Below are 18275 nucleotides of genomic sequence, written 5' to 3'. Positions count from 1 at the left end.
AACAAGAGAAAAACAAATGTAATTATGCATGTACGGAAGCCCCGTAAGAATAAAAGACCCAAGGACAAGCTGGGGCAGTTGAGGATTATATGGCATCTTGGGCTAAAGAATGGAATATGGGCCTGCCTGGGGCTTCAAAGGGGAGGAAGGTGATTCAGTGGATGATAAGAAGAGCAGGTGTTTGGTAATTGGATATTTGTCCTGCCATACCGATAGGTCATAGATTTAAAAAGAAAAGAAAAAAAAATGTATGTCTTGGTAATAGCTCTTTTTCCGGGCCAGGCCTCCTTCCTAAATTCTTTTAGGTAATTTAAGGGAGCAGTAAAGTTTTACTTAAGTCTGCTGGGTCTCAATTGCCTTCAGCTCAACATAACCCATATCCCAAAGTGGTGTATTTGAGGAAACTTGTTTTGAACCCCTTCAATGATTAAAGAAGAGAAATGAAGAACAAATATGTGGAGCTTAAATTAGATCCTTTAAATCTATAAATTGATATTCTAAATTCTTAGGTTAGTGTTGGAGGAGGTCATCAAGAGGACTTGGCCTCCAGTTGTCTTGCAAGCTGGACCTGGTAAATCAGGCTCCTCACATTCTCCCCTGTGCTTGGAATGTATGTTCTGTCCACCATTCTCCCAGTAGGTTGCAGCCTTGAGAGATCATCTGGACCATCTGGACTGAATTTGTGACTGAACCCAGTAAGACCTCTACATAAACTTCTAAGATTCTTATTAGCTGGCACAGAGATCTACTTATCTCACGGCCACCCAAGACAGAACTCATATGCAAGTTCCTTGCTTATTTAGAGTGGTCTGCCTCTTTCTTCAATCTCTTCTTGCCCTCTGAGTATGGGGGGCCAGTTTCAAAGTTCAGCCAGGGAAATTCCAAGGCTGGGAACTGACAATAAGGAAGTAGAAGCAAGACCACTGAAGAAATTCACAGCTTCCTATTGATAGTCACCAGTATTTTTTAATATGCCTTATAGTAAAAATGAAAGAAATGCTCAAAATGCTTATCTGTACTTAGATAAACCATTAAGGCTGGTCTGGTGGGTCGGCAGGTAGGACAAGCAACCCGACAGCAGAAGTTTGTATAAGGTTGTCTGTACAGGGGGAAGGTGCCTCCTGGGAAGAGATAGGGAGGGCAGCCTGCCTGCTATAGCTATCATCCACCAGCTCTGTACCAGTGATTCAGCTACGGACACTGAAGAAGCTGTTGTTATGGAAAATGTTATATTAAACACACACACACACACACACACACACACACACACACACACACACACGGGCAGTGCTTAGGGAGAGGGACTCTCTCATTTCATTCAATATTTATCCAGTACTTACCTGAGCACCTGTTATGTGCTCAGCATTGTGCTGGACATGCAGTAGTGAACAAAATAGACAAAAACTTGTGCCTTTGTCTATATTCCATGGTGATGGAGAAAGTCAGTATGGGGAGGAAAAATAATTTTCCCTCTACCCTTCCAAGTTCTTGGCTGAGACCACTGTAATAAAAGGCAGATTAGGGGCACCTGGGTGGCTCAGTCGTTAAGCATCTGCCTTCCACTCAGGGTGTGATCCCAGGGTTCTGGGATCGAGCCCCACATCAGGCTCCCTGCTCCACTGGGAGCCTGCTTCTTCCTCTCCCACTCCCCCTGCTTGTGTTCCCTCTCTCGCTAACTGTCTCTCTCCCTGTCAAATAAATAAATAAAATCTTTAAAAAAAGGCAGATTAACAAGAGAAAAACACTTTAAACAAGAGAAAAATAAATAGAAGTTTAATATCTCATGTGTACTTCAGAGATACCCAGGAAAATGATAAACTTCCCCAAGGTGACCCAAGCTACCACCTTAAATACTATCTTCTGCTAAAGACCAAGAAAAAGAAGTGTGTGTGTGTGTGTGTGTGTGTGTGTGTGTGTTTGTGTGTGGGGGGGGGACTTATGGGAGGTTACCGGGAAAGCACAGTAAACAAGGATAAGGTTGTTATGCAGATTTAAGTGAGTGTGTTCTTCATTGATTAGATTTTCTTGTGACTTACAGTCATGCTTCTCTTCCTGGTATGGAGAAGAAGACACTTACAAATGGAGATTTCCTTAATTTATGTAAATTTCTTTTACAAAAGGGTAGCTTATAGGTTGTTTTCAGAGATTCTCCTGTGCCTGCTTTTTCTCAAAAATAACCAGCTCAAAATAATTCTTATGCCAGAGACACATATTTTGGGATGGCATATTCTGCTGTCCTTTATCAGACAAGAAATAAGATAAGTAAAATATGTACCATATTGGACTGTTATAACTGATAAGAAAATAAGCAAATAGGCAGGGCAAAATGATGGGAAGTGTCAGGGTGGGATAAGGTTTGTAATTTTAGGAAGAATGTCCAGAGAAGGCTTCAGTAAGATGGTGACATTTGAGTGAAGACATCAAGGAGATATGGGAATGACTCACATTGGTACCTGGAGAAAGAACGGTCTGTATCAGTGGTGTGTGCCCACTGGGTTCAAGGAATAGCAAGGAAGCTGTCGGGGCTGTAGCAGACTGAGCAAGAGGGAGAATTGTATGAGATAAGGTCATTTCTTCCTGGAACCTTGGCCCACCGAGGACTCCAGGGAACATGGGGCCTCCCTGGCCTCTGAGGGATAGTAGTTAGGAGAGGTACTTGGTGATAGTGCCCCTGGCAGGGGCATCAGAACTCTCAGGGTGGGCATCGGCAGCAGGGGCTGCAGTGAGGAGTTCTCAAGCAGCTTCTCAGACAGCAGGTACCCTCCAGCTTGGCTAGAGAAAAAGAGAAAGCAAGCATCATGTTGCAGAGACTAAGGGACAGGTTTGGGAGACAATCTCTTAGGTCTCAAGCCAAACTGGATAAAGCTAATCAGACATCTCAAGTCCCACACAATCTGTGGAAACAAGAGTCTATGGTGTTTTGGTTACCAACAAGCTAGTGAGTATTGGAGAACCTGGAGTTATATCAGATTATCTAGTTTATTTACACTAACCTATAGCAATTTAAAAAATCAGTTTACATTTTCAAGCTTTTCCCTTTTCCTTATGTTTGTGTTCTTGGAGGTGATGTTGAAAAGGCCAGGACGGTTGTGGGTTCTTATCTAACTACAAAAAATAAAAAAATAAAAAATAAGTAAAAAAATAAAATCAGGGAGGAAATTTACATTGTGAAAGTATGGTCAGTGTTGGGAAGGAAACATTTTACTCTACCTTTCAAGATTCTTTTGGCTGTTCTAAGAATTAAATTGACATGAGGCAGATTAACAGGAGAAAATCAAATTTAATTACATACAGTATGGAGAATCCACATAAACATGAGAGATTCCAAAAACAGTCAGGCAAAATGAGGTATATGTGTCATTCTGGACTAAGAAGGGGTAGGGCTCTGGGACTTTGAAGGGAAGGAAAGCAATTTACAGAAAGTTGAAAAAGAGTAAACGTTTGCTGGCTAAACAAATGTTTGCTGGGCCGTACAGAAACAATAGGACATAGAGAGGAATTTTAACAAACAGATTTTGCTAGGTTCCTTCCCATCTACCATTCTAGTTCATATTACACTATAGTTATCTATGGTAAGAACTCCCTTCCTGATACAAGTCCTCAATCTAAATTGTCTTGGGCAGTTAGGGGGAGCCTCTTTTTCTTCCTGAGACCCTGTTTCTTAAAAAATAATCAGCTTAAAATATTCCACATGCCAAAGAGACACATTTTGGGGTGGCAGTTTTATTTGCCTATATCTGCTTTTGCATGTCACAACTTTGTTCTCCTTCACCCCCTCTTCTTTAGTTCTTTGTAGGGGTTAACCAACATGAGGAGAACAAATTTATGGAATAAGTCAATATACTATAAGGAAAAATTGTTAAAGACTTTGAAATGAACCAAAAGATGACTGAGTGTCATCAGTGAAAACTAGACATTGTCTAACATATCCTTCCTGGTTATCTGATTCCATAGGGTTTCTGAGTCTTTCATTGTCTTTGAACTATTTAAGACCTAAATTGTAAATAACAGACAGCAATGCAAATGTCCTTGTCCACAGACATGCAAATGACTTTTTCTAGGGGATGTTCAATTTATTTACCTCCTTCACTGTGGAAGAAGTCAGTTTTGTATCTATTAAAAAACGAAATGCAACTGAATAAATTTAAAAGATCTTATTGCCTTTATTCAGCAACTCACGAATTGGGCAGCATCCAATCTAGTGGATAGAAAGGAGCTCAAAATAGCTATACCAGGCTAAGGGATTTTATAGGCAGAAGGGAGCAGGATAAAAAGCAGGTTGGTTATTCCCTATAGAGGCTGGCACAGGTCTAGCAGGCAGATTACTTAACTAACAGTGATCAGGGGATTCCTGATGGACTGGTTTAAGATTCCATTTGTGGCAGAGCTGAAACTGGAATTTTTTTTTTAAGATTTATTTACTTATTTTGACAGAGAGAGAGAGGGGGAGAGAGAAAGCGTAGGGGAGGGGCAGAGGGAAAGAGAACCTTAAGCAGACTCTTGATCTCAGGACCCTGAGATCACGACCTGAGCTGAAACCAAGAGTCGGCCACTTAACCGACTGCGCCACCCAGGCACCCCTGAAACTGTAATTAAATCTCTGGTTACTGAGAACTAGCATAAGTGACTCCATTTTAGGCCTATTGTTTTATTTTTAACATATCTATTAACCAAATTCATTTCAATATTCCTGAAATATGTATGTGTTTTCACTTTGGATTCTTTTTTAACCTGGCTTTAACATCTTAGTACTTCCCTTATTAATGAGTTAAGCAAAACTTTTTATTTTATATATCTTTATATATGTACATATTTATGCATACACATACATTTTTATGTTTGTAATAACCACTTAAAAATCACTTATTTTTTTTTCATCATGGGGTGGGAGTCATGAGGAAGGGGGTCATGGGAAGGTGGTCAGCAGGAGAGGGTCAAGGGGAATGGGGTCAGTGGGAGGGGGGTCATGGGGAGAGGAAGCTCAGCAGGAGGGGGCAGCCCAATTGTGTGGTTTGGTGACCACCTGTGGTGTCACCTTGGGTTCCATGACCTCACATTAGGGGTGCTGGTTTTTCAGGGATGGGAGCAATGCAGGGGCCTGCTTAGTGCCCATCCTGCAGTGTCCTAAGGGTACCCCAGAAGTGTAGGTGTGAAGGTCAAGGGGAAGAAGAGAGCCTTCAGACTACCATGGAGAAGGTTGCCACCTTCCCCTGTCCCTCTTCCCAGCTGGTCCACTTCCCCCCGGGGGCGGTTTCTTCCCTGTGTGCCCCCATCCAACCCCACTGTACCTTCTCTGGGGCCTTGATTTATGGTTTACCCCTATTCTTGAATTTACTTTTTGGAAAATAGATTTTCCCAGAGTCTGTCCATGTGAGGCTCTGTTCAAGGTCATGAAAGGTCTGATGATAGGAGACAGGAAAGGATAAAGTGAGATAGCATGTCACATGGACATGAATGTGAGGAAGCAGGTCCAACATGGGGAAGCAGGTTGTCAGGGAGTTTCCACAAAAAGGTTATTTGAGCCAAACTTGGAGCAAAGACAGCAAGGATTGGTGATAGCTAGGCAAAGAGTGCTCACAGTAGAAGGGGGGAAATGTCTCTTGAGACTCCCGGGAGGACAATGTCTACAACAGGGTCAGTAAGGGCAGAGGCACAGAGGCCATTAGGCAGGAAAAAGACCTCAGTGTTGGGGCAAGGGCCCAAAGGGGATTGTATCAACTTCACATTTTCCAGTGAGCTATGGAAAACTATTAGCTGGCTGGAGGAGAGGAGTGAAATATATATTATACATTATAGAGTAAGTTAAATAAAACCTTTCATTTTATATTTGTAAGAGAGTCATGTTTTTACTTTTTTTAAATAATCTTTTATTTGGGGAGACAAATTAATGTTCAAAGACTGGCATTGTCTTTGCCAGTAGTTTATTTAACACAAGATCACTGTGGGAATTATAATAATTTCACAAGCCAGAATCATACAGGATAATGTCTCTTAATAAACTACTAAAGAAATAACCTACTCCAAATTAGTAATAGATTAATCACACTATTGTTCCACGTAAGGGGAGGTGAAAGGAATAACATCCAAATTTAGTTGAGGTGTATACCTTTATGTGAGTCAGTACTCAGGAGAGATAGCTTAGCCAACCAAGAACTGAAGTCCAGTTGCCAGTACAAAAAGTAGAAGTGCCTTGTTGCTAGGGCATGTTGCTAGGAAACAATGGTACTGGTGTTGACGGGCAAGATGATCTTCTTCTTGGGAGATTGCTCTGATGCCACTGCTGGTGAGAGAGTCGCCTTTACCATGCCAGGAGCTAATTGCCCCAAGGTCTTCAGAGACCTATTTTATTTTTCAATTTTTTAAGTATTTTTTTAAATTGTTGAAATATAGTTGAAATACAATGCTATATTAGTTTCAGGTGTACAACATAGTGGTTGGACAATTCTATATATTACTATATATTACAATTCTATATAGTCTCTCTATATATTATATTACTAAATGTGGTTACCATCTGTCACCATACAAAGTTATTAAGTATTATTGACTATATTCTCTATGCTGTACTTTTCATCACCATGACTTGTTTATTTTATAATTGGAAGTTTGTACCTCTTAACGAGGGTGTATCTTCATCTGTTCCCGGACCCACCTCCCCTCTGGCAACCACCAATTTGTTCTCTGTATTTAAGGGTCTGTTGTTTTGTTTGTTCATTCATTTATTTTGGCTTTTAGATTCCACGTATAAGTGAAATCATACGGTATTTGTTCTTCTCTGTCCAACTTATTTCATTTAGCATGATACCCTCTAGGTTCATCCATGTTGTCATCTCACACCAGTCAGAATGGCAAATATGAGAGACAAGAAATATTAAGTGTTGGTGAGGATGTGGAGAGAAGGGAACTCTCCGGCACTGTTGTACGAATGCAAATTCGTACAACCACTGTGGAAAACAGTATGGAGATTCTTCAAAAAACTAAAAATAAGAATACCATATGATCTAGGAATTTCACTATGGGGTATTTACACCAAAAAAATGAAAACACTAATTCAAAAAGATATATGCATCCCAATGTTGCATCATTATTTACTGTAGCCAAGATATGCAAACACCCCAAGTATCCATTGATAGATGAGTGGATAAAGAAAATGTGGTATGCATATACAGTAGACTGTTACTCCACCATAAAAAAAAAAATGAAATCTTGCCATTTCAGAGAGCTATTTTAGATCAACGGAGTTGTCTCACTCAGACTGAACACTCTCTGACAGCCCTCCCAAACTCTTGGTATTTATAGTCTAAATGTCTCTTGCAATAGTTGCTTCTTCATATATTTTTATCGATAAGCCACCCACGGGGCCCCTCAGCAGCTGAGCTATTGAGTTCTTATCAGTGAGAACAGGTGAGATGACATCCTGACACAATTTACTTCATTCTTATATAAAAACAACTTTTTTTGGTCTTTGTCATAAGTGAATTAAAACAGCTTCATTTCAGTCATAAACAAAGTGGATTTGAAATGATATCAAATCAATATACATCTTTTAACTATACGTTGCAGTTACATCTCTATAAAATAAGTAGTAAAGGAAGACCCAAAGATAAGAAGCAAGCGCCAAAATTTAAGTCAGTTCATTTCCTTCTGTACTTCTATTTCATTCTTTTCTGTGGGTTTGAGGGTAAGCTCCTTGATGCGTGCTGAAGTAAGAAGAGGAAATAAATCATGGACTTACTTATCCTTTAGCTCGATTCCTATTTATAGATCTTCAGAATTTTCTTCTTCTCACTGTTGTTTTAACTTGCTGTCCTGGTTTCTTATTTTGAGAACGATTTAGCTTTTTTGTTGTTTTTAAAGAATAATGTACTTCTAAGTTGGATTAGAAAATTGTAAGATTAGAAATGATGTGTTTCTTTCCAAATTCCTGAAATACTTACTATTCATTATACTGCAGCCTGTGCTTAGCTCAATTACATAATGCAGTAGAACCTCAGAATCTGGTCGAGGATACACACAGGAAAAGAAAGTCAAATGAAACAGCACATTCAGACACTGGTAGCGTTCTTCACTATTTGAAAAGAAATGATGAATTCTCCACTTCACCAAAAGAGGTGGTGGTTTTTATGGAAATAGGAGCTTCCTATTAATTCCCCCTTTATACTCCTGGATTATTTTTGTTAGAGAATTAGTCTGTTTTTTTTTTTTTTTTCAAAAGGCAAAATTATCATCACATGCCATTGAACAGAAGACCAACTCCTTGGAGTTTCTGTTATTAAAGTCGGTCTTAATCATTTCTGCATCACACAGTACAAATACCAGGTATAGTAAATGATAGTTCAAAATCTATGTTATCAGTGCTTTATACCCTGATGGAAAGAATGAGCTAAAGCAGGCTTCGCTGAGCTTTCTGTGGGTTTGCATGAGAGCAGGGCGCTGTGGATGCAATTTGGCATGAAGAAATGTATTTATTCCATTCACAATGAAAGTGCATAAAAGGGAGAAAATTACTGCAAAGTAACTTGTCTTCTCGCTGTGATCATGAAGAAAATATCAGCTGGGTCCATACATAGCATCATCATGCCTTTCCTTAGGTTATTTGGGCTTCCCCTCTGAAGCCAAATTACAGTCCGAGGGGGAAAGAATACAAAATGAAAATACAGAACCATGACATAATCAAATTACTAGCATAATGCAGGCTTTACTAAAGGAAATGGTCAGCCTCCTGTATGATAAGTTTGTGGCAATATAAGATTGCCACATCTTCAAGGATTTATTTGGTTTGTCACCCCATTGATTAACATTTCTTTATGCTGAATGTATGGCTTACCATATAACGAAGGGGAAATCCTACAGCATTTATGATTTGCAGAAAATCCTGGCTGGTCCATTCATTTTCTCTAAAATAGATCCGTGTTGCTTAGATTCACTCCTCTTGAGCAGAAAAAAAGAGTCATCAATAAATTTTCCCATTTAAATATAAAGCCTTTGATCATGTATGGTCCCAAAATGGGTGACACATTCTGGCAGAGGTATTGTCACTATCCGAAGTTGGTCTATGACAAACATCACTTCTTGGTGCTGTCTGATACTAGAGCTCAGAATTCTTCTCAACACAGTAGTCCCTATGAGTTGATCAGAGTCGGTTTGTGAGATGAAACATATTTCAAATCCGAGACTTTAGTAAAGATTTAAATTTCAAATCCCTGTTATACTGATGTTTTTCTCTGTCTCTTAAAACTTCATCTCTGCTGAAATTCTCGAACCATGATGATAGGTGTTTGAAAAGTTCAGATAAAATATATAAGCTCTCATTGTTTAATCTAGCTAAAGAAGAATGGCCATGGATTAGGATTCCCCTAAACCCCTCCTTAGGTACCAACAATATCTCCAGTCTTTCCGATCTCTGAAATAAAACCTTTAGTAGTAGGGACTGTATAAACACAGCCTCTTGGCACATTTCTGCTAAGAAAATTTAAACTAATCCATAGATCAACAAATCTAGGTGTCACTTCACCCCAAGAAAAATTGGCACCCCAGTTCTTGAGTAAAGCACACTATAAAAAAGTGTTCGTTTTCCAAATTTAATCTCTTTTTTTCACTAGGCAGGACTGTCAGTTTATTCAGCTGTAATCTTGACTTATTTACAGGTTCCTTGGTAAAGTCAAGAGCCCAAGGCAATATCAACGTGACTTCTAGATAGCTTGTTCAATCATTATTTCAGATAACAAGTTAAACTAGTTTTCTCCTAAAAATTTTTTTAAAAAATAAAAATAGTTGGTTGATTGGATTTTTTCCTGGAACTTGTGGAATTATAGAAATCTACTGTGAATTGAAAGTCCAGGTAGTGTAGCTGAAGCCTGTATAGCTCTCTGTTTCTTAGTTTAAAACCTGGTTCTTGTCAAAGAGCTCCCTATTCCTTTATATTCCTACAGACTCTGGCAATGTCACTCCCTCTTACTTCTTGTCCCCAGAGATTTCAGTTTATTTCACTTTGATTTCCAATCTCATTCCAGGCAGCTCAACTTTCTTTCACCCTTCCCCTCAGAACAATGTTCTTGGTGTCGCTTCTCTTACTCTGGGCCCGCTGTGCAGCCAGATCGATTTCCTCTTTACCATGTCAGGGCTGCAATCCATGGAGAAATTCTGGAAGCACAGAAATGTTTGAAAAATATTGGCGTTGGTTTGCAACAAGATCTAGCCTAAAACCGCTCTGTGATTGAAAGAGCATCCAGATGTTTTGACATAAATCACTACTGGTGTGTATGGTCGAGTTATTTTTCTAAAGACCCAGGTCAAGTTTTACACATAGATGGGAGTAAGAGGAAGGCCTGTCATTACATCATCTCTCTGCAGCCATGTAAAAACATGCATTAGAACCATACACAGGTGCTCTTCTCTCTCGTATCAACAAGTAAGTCACCTTTCCAGATTCTTCCCCACTGTAGCCAAGCAGAAGTTCATTGGATTGAACCCGATATAGATTATGGTTCATTTGCCTATTTGGTACCAAAGAGATGGTTGGTTGACTGTTTGCAAGCAAACTGTAACCAGCTGTTTTTGTATCTTGTAAGCCCCACATCTGCTCCATTTCTTAATCAACCTCCATTTCTTAAGCCAATGACATCTCCTTGAAAGTAGTTCTTTTGGAAGTGTGTTGTTGCCCCTTCTCACTTACATAAAGCTGTCTTTCAACCCAGATCTTCTAAAACCTTGATAAGAAGTGTGATTCATGAAGCAACAGCATCTGGACCACCTAGGAGCCGGTTTGAAAATGCAGAATCATAGGCCCCCCCATAGAATCTGCATTTTTAACAAGATCCCTCAGGATTTATCATCACATGAAAGTTTGAGAAGCCCTGGATGAGGAAAGCTAGTGATTTTCCAGAGCCTCTGAGTGGGTGAAACAAAGGGACAGGATATGTGTGGAGTGAGAGACAAGAGATCTAGCAATAGAATGTGCCTGGGCTTTGGAGTCAGACACACCCAGATTCCTATCTTGACTCTTGTTCCTGTGAGCTCTAGAAGCTTAGACTAACGATTTGTGATCTCTGACCCTTGACTCTATCATCTGTACACTGTAACTCCTGTTATCAAACTATTTTTGATGAGAGATAAACAAGATAGAGTCACACAAATAGGATATACTTACCCACAACTGATGCTTAACACATGTCAGTCTCCTCTTCCGTCCTCTGCCATATACCTTTTCCCCGTTCTCGATGGTTCTGTCTTTTGAGCATCCCAAATCACTCAGAGCAATGATTATGCACTTTTTATGTGCTCAGACGTAGCTTGAATATATCCAAATATATACGTCCAGAAAAGTATCATAAATAACCCAATTCATAAACTATGAATCGTTGAAAGATTATAAACAGATTCACTGGAGAATTCTGACAGAATTGGAATGAAATAATTGATGAAATCAGCACAGGCTCCGACATTTTTACCTTCTGTGATTTCACTGGCAAATAGGTCCAGGCTGGAGGCCCAGTGCGGACAGGATGGAGTGTGTCTTTGCTGTCTCCTCACTTCTCATCTACTTTGCGTTTGTGCGCCCAGTGTCTCTACGTCACACTTTAACCGTCCAGACTGCCTGTGGGGCTTATCCTGGCAGCCCTGTGTCCTTGTTTTTGTCAGTTACTTGTCTCCGACAAAAGTGACTTCTCCTGGGTTCTGTTCTCGATGCTGTTGAAGTCCGGTGCTCACTGTGCCTCGGAGCAGCGGTCTCCACAATGTGACATTTGGTTAGAAATGCAAGTTCTTGTGTCCTACAACTAATGAGTCAGAACATCTGGGGGTGGGGCTCAGAAGGCTGTGTGTGATCACAAGCTTTCTGTGTGATTCTGATATGGTCACGTTTGGGAACCAACTGCGTTAGAAGGAACCAGAGATATGGACGGGACTGCGAGACTTTTTTTTTTAATCTGAGAGAGAGATGAGAGAGAAAGAGAAAGAGAGCACACAAGGGGGAGCAACAGGAGGCAGGAAAGAGAGGGAGAAACAGGCTCCCCGCTGAGCAGAGAACCCGAGGTGGTGCTCGATCCCAGGACTCTGCTCTGACAATTTGCATAGCTGGTCCCTACTCCCAAGCAGCTGAAACCAAATCTCATCGAGCCTGGGCATCTGTAAGCTGTAAAAGGGCCTCTTCCACTGATACATGGGGGAGGTTGAGAATCACTCATCAAGTTTAATGCCTCACTTTATAGATGGGAAAATGTGAAAACTCTCCGAAAGTTCGTGTTCAGGGCTAGGTACCTGCTGATGTTCCCACTACGTCGGGCACGCACATTTTAACCGGGGGCCTGTCAGTTAAGACTAGAGAAGGCCAAGGGTGGGAGAATCCCAGGCCCTTTGACCAGCCCTTGGAGATTCCTGGGGGCCTGGGCTCCTCCTCCCATGGAGGGGGCGGCGGTGATGTCTTCCCTTCTTCCGTCACCATCCCTGCCTCAAATAAGCTGCCCCAAGAAGCCCTTCTGAAGTGTGCTTATGACAGTTAGTGGGCAAGAGGCCCCAAACACACAGTATGGTCATTATTGAAGTGTATTTTTCATTGACTTGATAAATTCTGTCTTACCCCACAGGATTTACAAAAGTAGAAGAAGGGATTTCTGTAGCAGGGTCTAATACGGTTTCAAAATGCCACAACCACCATTCCTAGGACCACAAAAGTGCTTTTGCCTAGATAAATGTCATCCTAGACCTAGGGCACCACCAGGATTATAACGTTATTGAATTTTCCGTCTGTACCTCTGATTTGCATGTTGTAAAAATAAACTAAAGATTTTATACAAAAATTAGTTCTGAGGTGACCGGATAGATTTTTCCAGTTCACATTAAGCCTGTGCGTCCTCCGGTGAGGAGAAGGAAAGATAATATCTTGGCTGGAAGTTGGGAGTGACTCCAAGACATTCCGAGTGTCTTTCTGCCCAGGACAAGGTGAAAACCAAACTACTTCAAACGCTTTTCCTCGTCCTAGCCTCTTCCAGGCAGTTTGCAATTCCTGTTGTTAACACCTGCCAGAGGGTTGGTATCCTAGTTAAGAAATCCTGTGAACAATTAAAACCATCCTCGCTCAACACTTACTAGCTGTGTGACCTTGAACATGTCAACCTCTCTGGGCTTCTGCAACCCTCTCTCTAACACAAGGAGCACCCTGAGGCCTTCCTCACATGGTTCCTGAGGGGATTAGATGGTTATTAAGGGTTTTAAAGCACTCAGTGCCTGGCATGTAATAAGCAATATGAATGTTTGATGTTTTATTACCATGATATATTTAAAATCATTACCCAAATGTTGCCAGCCAACACCTAACTCCTGAGTTAAGGCCTGGTTTCCATGCCATAAATCATCTTGGTGATAATTACGAACCATTTCTTATGAATCACCTCCACATGTCCACCCAAATTTTAGAGACAGCCAGAAGTGGAGACTTCTCTAGGGCCTAACGTCTCCTCTCATGGGAAGCCCCAGGTTTAGCCTTCTCCACCCCCATTTAGTTGCCCTGAGGTTTGTCTTCGGCCAGGATGACCAACCATCCTGGTTTTCTCAAGGCTGCGGGGGTTTCCAGAATGCAGGACTTCCAGTGTTAATACAGAGGCAGACTCAAGCACCGTGGGATGAGTTCGCCATTCCGTCTTCGGCCTGTGGCCAGCCGGTCCCTCAGGTCTTGGGCGGTGGCAGCTGGGTGTGACAGCCCACCACACTTACTCCTTACTGGTGAGATAGCCTAATCCCTGGCAACACCCAGCCCGTGTAGCAGGGGAGGGTCGAGCTCGTCACAACAGAATTATAAGGAGAACTGAATGAATCAAGACTAGCCTCAGAAAATAAATATTGGGAAGACTAGAAAGTTCTATTTAATTTTCTAGCCATTGAACTTGGACAGGTCCCTTGACCTCTCTGAGTTTCAGTTTTCCTATTTGGTAAAATGGGTATAATACAACGTTCATGTCACAAAGCGGTTGAAATGCCTGGTTTGGACAATGTACAGGGAAGCAATGTCTGTATCTCTGTAAGTGTTCATTTCAGAGAAACAGTGTGCAGGTGTCTGAAAAGCCAGGCCCTGAGTTAGAATTCCGTTTCTCCCATTTACTCATTGTAGGACTTTGGCAAGTTTCCCTCCCTCTCTGCGTCCCAATTTTCTCCTCAATGACATTGAAAATGCCAGCATCCCCCCTTGCAGAGCTTTTCCAGCCCACGAGAGCATGGACCCGCACAGGTGCCCGATCCCTCCATGCCTCTTCCCTGACCACATGGAGGGCATCTGTATCTGAGAGGAGCAGTGTCCCCCAGGAAGCTTCTGGTGGGCTGGAAAAGAGGTTCTCAAACTTGGATGCACATTAGAATTACTTGAGAAAACTAAAAAAAAATACCACCAGATTTGTCTGGGCTTCACTCCAGACAAATGAAATCCAAGTCTCAGGGAGTGTGGTCCTGGAACCACTGAGCCAGAAGGAAGGCATACATCTGCCCCAAAGAACAGCACAAGAGGGGACAGCCGCTTCATGGGTCCCAAGTTGGCACAAGAAGATCAGAAAAGGAACGTGAATCAGAATTGGCCTTTAGATTTGTCAGTTCAGTTTCCTGAGCTGGCAGGTGTGTGAATAGGAACGGGGACTCTGATCCTTCGTGCCATCCATCCTATTTCACTTAGTCACTGACTCGCTGACTCGGTTTGCAAGAGCGCCTTGTGAAGTAGGGCCATCATGTGAGCCTTTCCTGGCCCTCAGGATGACTCACGCCTGTGTCTTCATGGCAGGTGTTCTAATCCAAGACTACTCTGTAACCTTGCCCTTCCTGCCTCAGTGGCAGGATGGAGGTTCAGCCAGCTGGGTCAATAAGAGAGGGCTTGGCCAGTCCGAATGGAGCAGTGCACCAGCCCCTAGGCCACTCAGGCCAAGCTTGGAAATACGTTATTTCCCCACTTTGATTTTTGAGCACTTTAACCAAATGCTTTCTTAGGTTCCTTGGATTGACCTCTGGAGGTCACCCCAAGCTTTATCTGAATCATGAGTCGTTGCTCAACATCTTTTCATTTCTCTACCTTCCTTGGAACTCTTGAAAGTAAACGATGAGTTTCTTAGGTTACCCAGTGAGCAATGGAAATGGTAGTACCAAGGATTTCCCAAAGCTGAGTTCATGACTAGCTACTTTGTGATGCTGGGCTTTGCGTGATGTATGAACGAGCCAGAGAGTCAGTGATTTTTAAAAGTATTTTAAGCTGTAACATCTGAACTGAGTGATCTTGGGGTTAATCATGACCTCCTAGAGGGAATAGGGTCATTGCTTCTTAACTTACAGACGAGGATGCCAAGGGCTGGCATAGGAACGCCACTAGCCCTGTGTCCAGCCCTGTTGACCCAGGAGCCAGGGTCTCCCCCTCAGAATCCAGAATGTCTTCCACTAAACCCTGCAGCCTCCATGACAGGGCTTCTGGAACTTACTGAGGATCTGTGAACCACTTGCTTTTGCATCTTCCTATTAGAGGAGGGAGTCTCTAGGTTTCCTCTTATTCTCAAAGTGGTCTTTGATCCAGAATAAATAATCAGTGGTCTAGCCCTTTGCCATATAAGTTTACTTTCAAATTTCTTTCATAATGGTGATTAGACATACTTGTGACATACTAAAGAGATAATAATTACATTATATGCCAATCCTACAAGTCATAAAGCATTACTTTTTGTTTGTTTGGGGCCAGGAACAGGATCTCTCATCCCAAAGCGCTAAAACACAGAAGACATGGAAGCACAGGATTCTATGAAAACTTCAGGAAGATTTGGAATAACCCATAATTTTAGATTCATGTTTCTATTTATACTTTTAAAAAGGGTACAGTTCTTAATTTGGCACCAAGAGGAAATGAAACATATCTAACGTTATTTAAAGACAAAAAGAACCTGGGCTGGCTTTATCGTCTTCTCTCCTGCCACACTGCCTACTTCTTGTGATATCATTCCTGATGCCACTGTCACAACAACACAGTCTGTGAGGGTGGTGGTGATGAGATAGTCTAGGGTGACGGCAGCCTTCCCCATCACCCCCGCTGCCCACTCTAGTAACGCGGTGGCATGACTTAGACTGCTGGCCGCCCACAGCGGGGGGCTGTAGTGCCTGGTGGCTCTGCACATGGTCCTGGGGCGGCAGCAGCCACAGCCCCTGGGAGCTGTTAGAAATGGAGAGTCTCAGCTCTACTCCAGACCCTCTGACCTGCATTCTGCATTTCACCCTCAGGTGAATTCGGGCACAATAAAATCTGAGAAGCATGGCTGTATATGGTCGAAGATCTCAGTTAAAAATAGCAAGCCCATGGTGACTATAGTTAACAACACTGTATTGTATCCTGGAGGGTTGCTGAGAGAGTCGATCTTAAAAGTTCTCATCACTTCATAGCAGCATTATCTAAAAGAGCCCATTATAGAAGGGACCCAAGTGTCCATCGACTGATGAATGGATAAAGAAAATGTGGTGCGTACACACACACACACACACACGCACACACACACACACACACACACAGAGGAATATTATTCAGCCATTAAAAAAAATGGAATCTTCCTATTTGCAGTGAAGATGGTTGGAGCTAGAGAGTATTATGCTAAGCAAAATAAGTCAGTCTGAGAAAGACACATACCATATGCTTTCATTCCTCTGTGGAATTTAAGAAACAAAATAAATGAGCCAAGGGGGAAAATAGAGAGGCAAACCAAGAAACAGACTCTTAACTATAACAAGCTGCTGGTTACCAGGGGAAGGTTAAATAGGTGATGGGGATGAAGGAGGGGACTTGTCGTGATGAGCACGGGGTCATGTATGGAAGTGTTGACTCACTGTATTGCACACCTGAAACTAATAGTACACTGCATGTTACCTAACTGGAATTTAAATAAAAACTTTTCTAGAAAGTTCTCACATAAGAAAAGAATTGTAGCTATGTGTGGTGATGAATGTTAACTAGACTTACCGTGACCGCTGTGCAGTGTATACAGATATGAAATCATTATGTTGTTCACCTGAAACGAAAGTTATATGTCAATTATATATCAGTTAAAAAATTGGGGCGCCTGGGTGGTTCAGTCAGTTAAGTGTCAGGCTCTTGGTTTCGGCTCAGGTTGTGATCTCAGGGTAGTGGGATGATTCCCTGCCCGCCCCCCCCCCCCCGCGTGCCCCCCCACCACACTTGAAGCTTCTCTTTCTCTTCTCTCCCTCTGCTCCTACCCCCACTCACATGTATGCTCTCTCTCTCAATCAATACATAAATCTTTAAAAAATTGAAAAAGACAAACAATTATATAATCCCCACTTCACCTGTTCACCACAGACCCCATCATGTGGGTGTTTTCCATGTTTTTCAGCCTATTTCATTATGTGCTTGGTCCCCACAGAGGTTGTTGATCATGGGCCCGGAAGATTTGGCTGCCCCTAGTTCTGTGGTAACTAGAAAAAGAGATCAGATCTAAAATCGGGCTAAGAAGGTATGAATATAGGTGAAATCACTCCATTTAATATTCCTTTGAATTGGTTACCATGTCTGCTTGTGTTTGTCCTAAATTTGCCTTTCTGAGAACTTGTAATAAAAATACTACTTGCTCTTGAAAAAAAATCGCAAGCCCTACTCCCATGGTGATCTAACAGTCACTGTCCCTGGGCTTGTTTGGTGACTATGTCAATGGAGGCGATAGGTTCAGATCAAATGTGAATTGGTAGCTCTTAGTTTTCTTTTATATCTTACCTATTGAATTATATATGTGGACGTGCAAGTGGCAGCTATTATTGTGGAAAAAGAATTTCTCTTCTTTTTTGAGTTTTCATTGTTCCCTGTATTCCTCTGGAATGGTCTTACTTCCCATAGTATTGTGCATTCTCGCCTAGAAGACACACTGCTTGTGCAGAGCCCTATTGGACACATAATTTTAGCCAGTGGTGAGTGGGAACTATGTGACCAATTTAGTCTCATAAGAAACCTCTGTGGGTTTCCTGACCATGGCAGGCTTCTGTTTTTGAAATATGCTCTATTTTGCCAATGAAGGAAGCAATGACCTAATGAAGAAATTCCCTCATTTTGCAATTTTCCATTTTTTTTTCTGCAAAACTCCTTCTCAGTCTTCATGCATATGAATGTATGGAGAGGATTTCCTGAGAGTCTTTTAATAACCAGCATCACATAGGGCTGATACACAGCAGTCGAGACCAGAGCTGTAGAATTTCAGATTGAGGAACAAAGGTATTGCAAATTCACCTTCCTTTCAGTCTGGTATCTAAGTAAGGTCTTTCGC

At 41.8% G+C, this 18275-nt stretch overlaps 1 protein-coding gene across 3 annotated transcripts in view; it reads left to right on the top strand.

Moving 5' to 3' along the window:
- RCAN2 (regulator of calcineurin 2) overlaps positions 1 to 18275 on the top strand; it is a 264666-nt gene that overhangs the window by 125082 nt on the left and 121309 nt on the right. The gene's annotated exons all lie outside the window — the stretch shown is intronic.

The sequence above is a fragment of the Ursus arctos genome, unplaced genomic scaffold, assembly GCF_023065955.2.
Source record: "Ursus arctos isolate Adak ecotype North America unplaced genomic scaffold, UrsArc2.0 scaffold_29, whole genome shotgun sequence".
Taxonomy (NCBI): Eukaryota; Metazoa; Chordata; class Mammalia; order Carnivora; family Ursidae; genus Ursus; species Ursus arctos.
The sequence above is the reverse complement of the archived record's forward strand: the minus strand, read 5'-3'. Positions and strand labels throughout refer to the sequence as shown.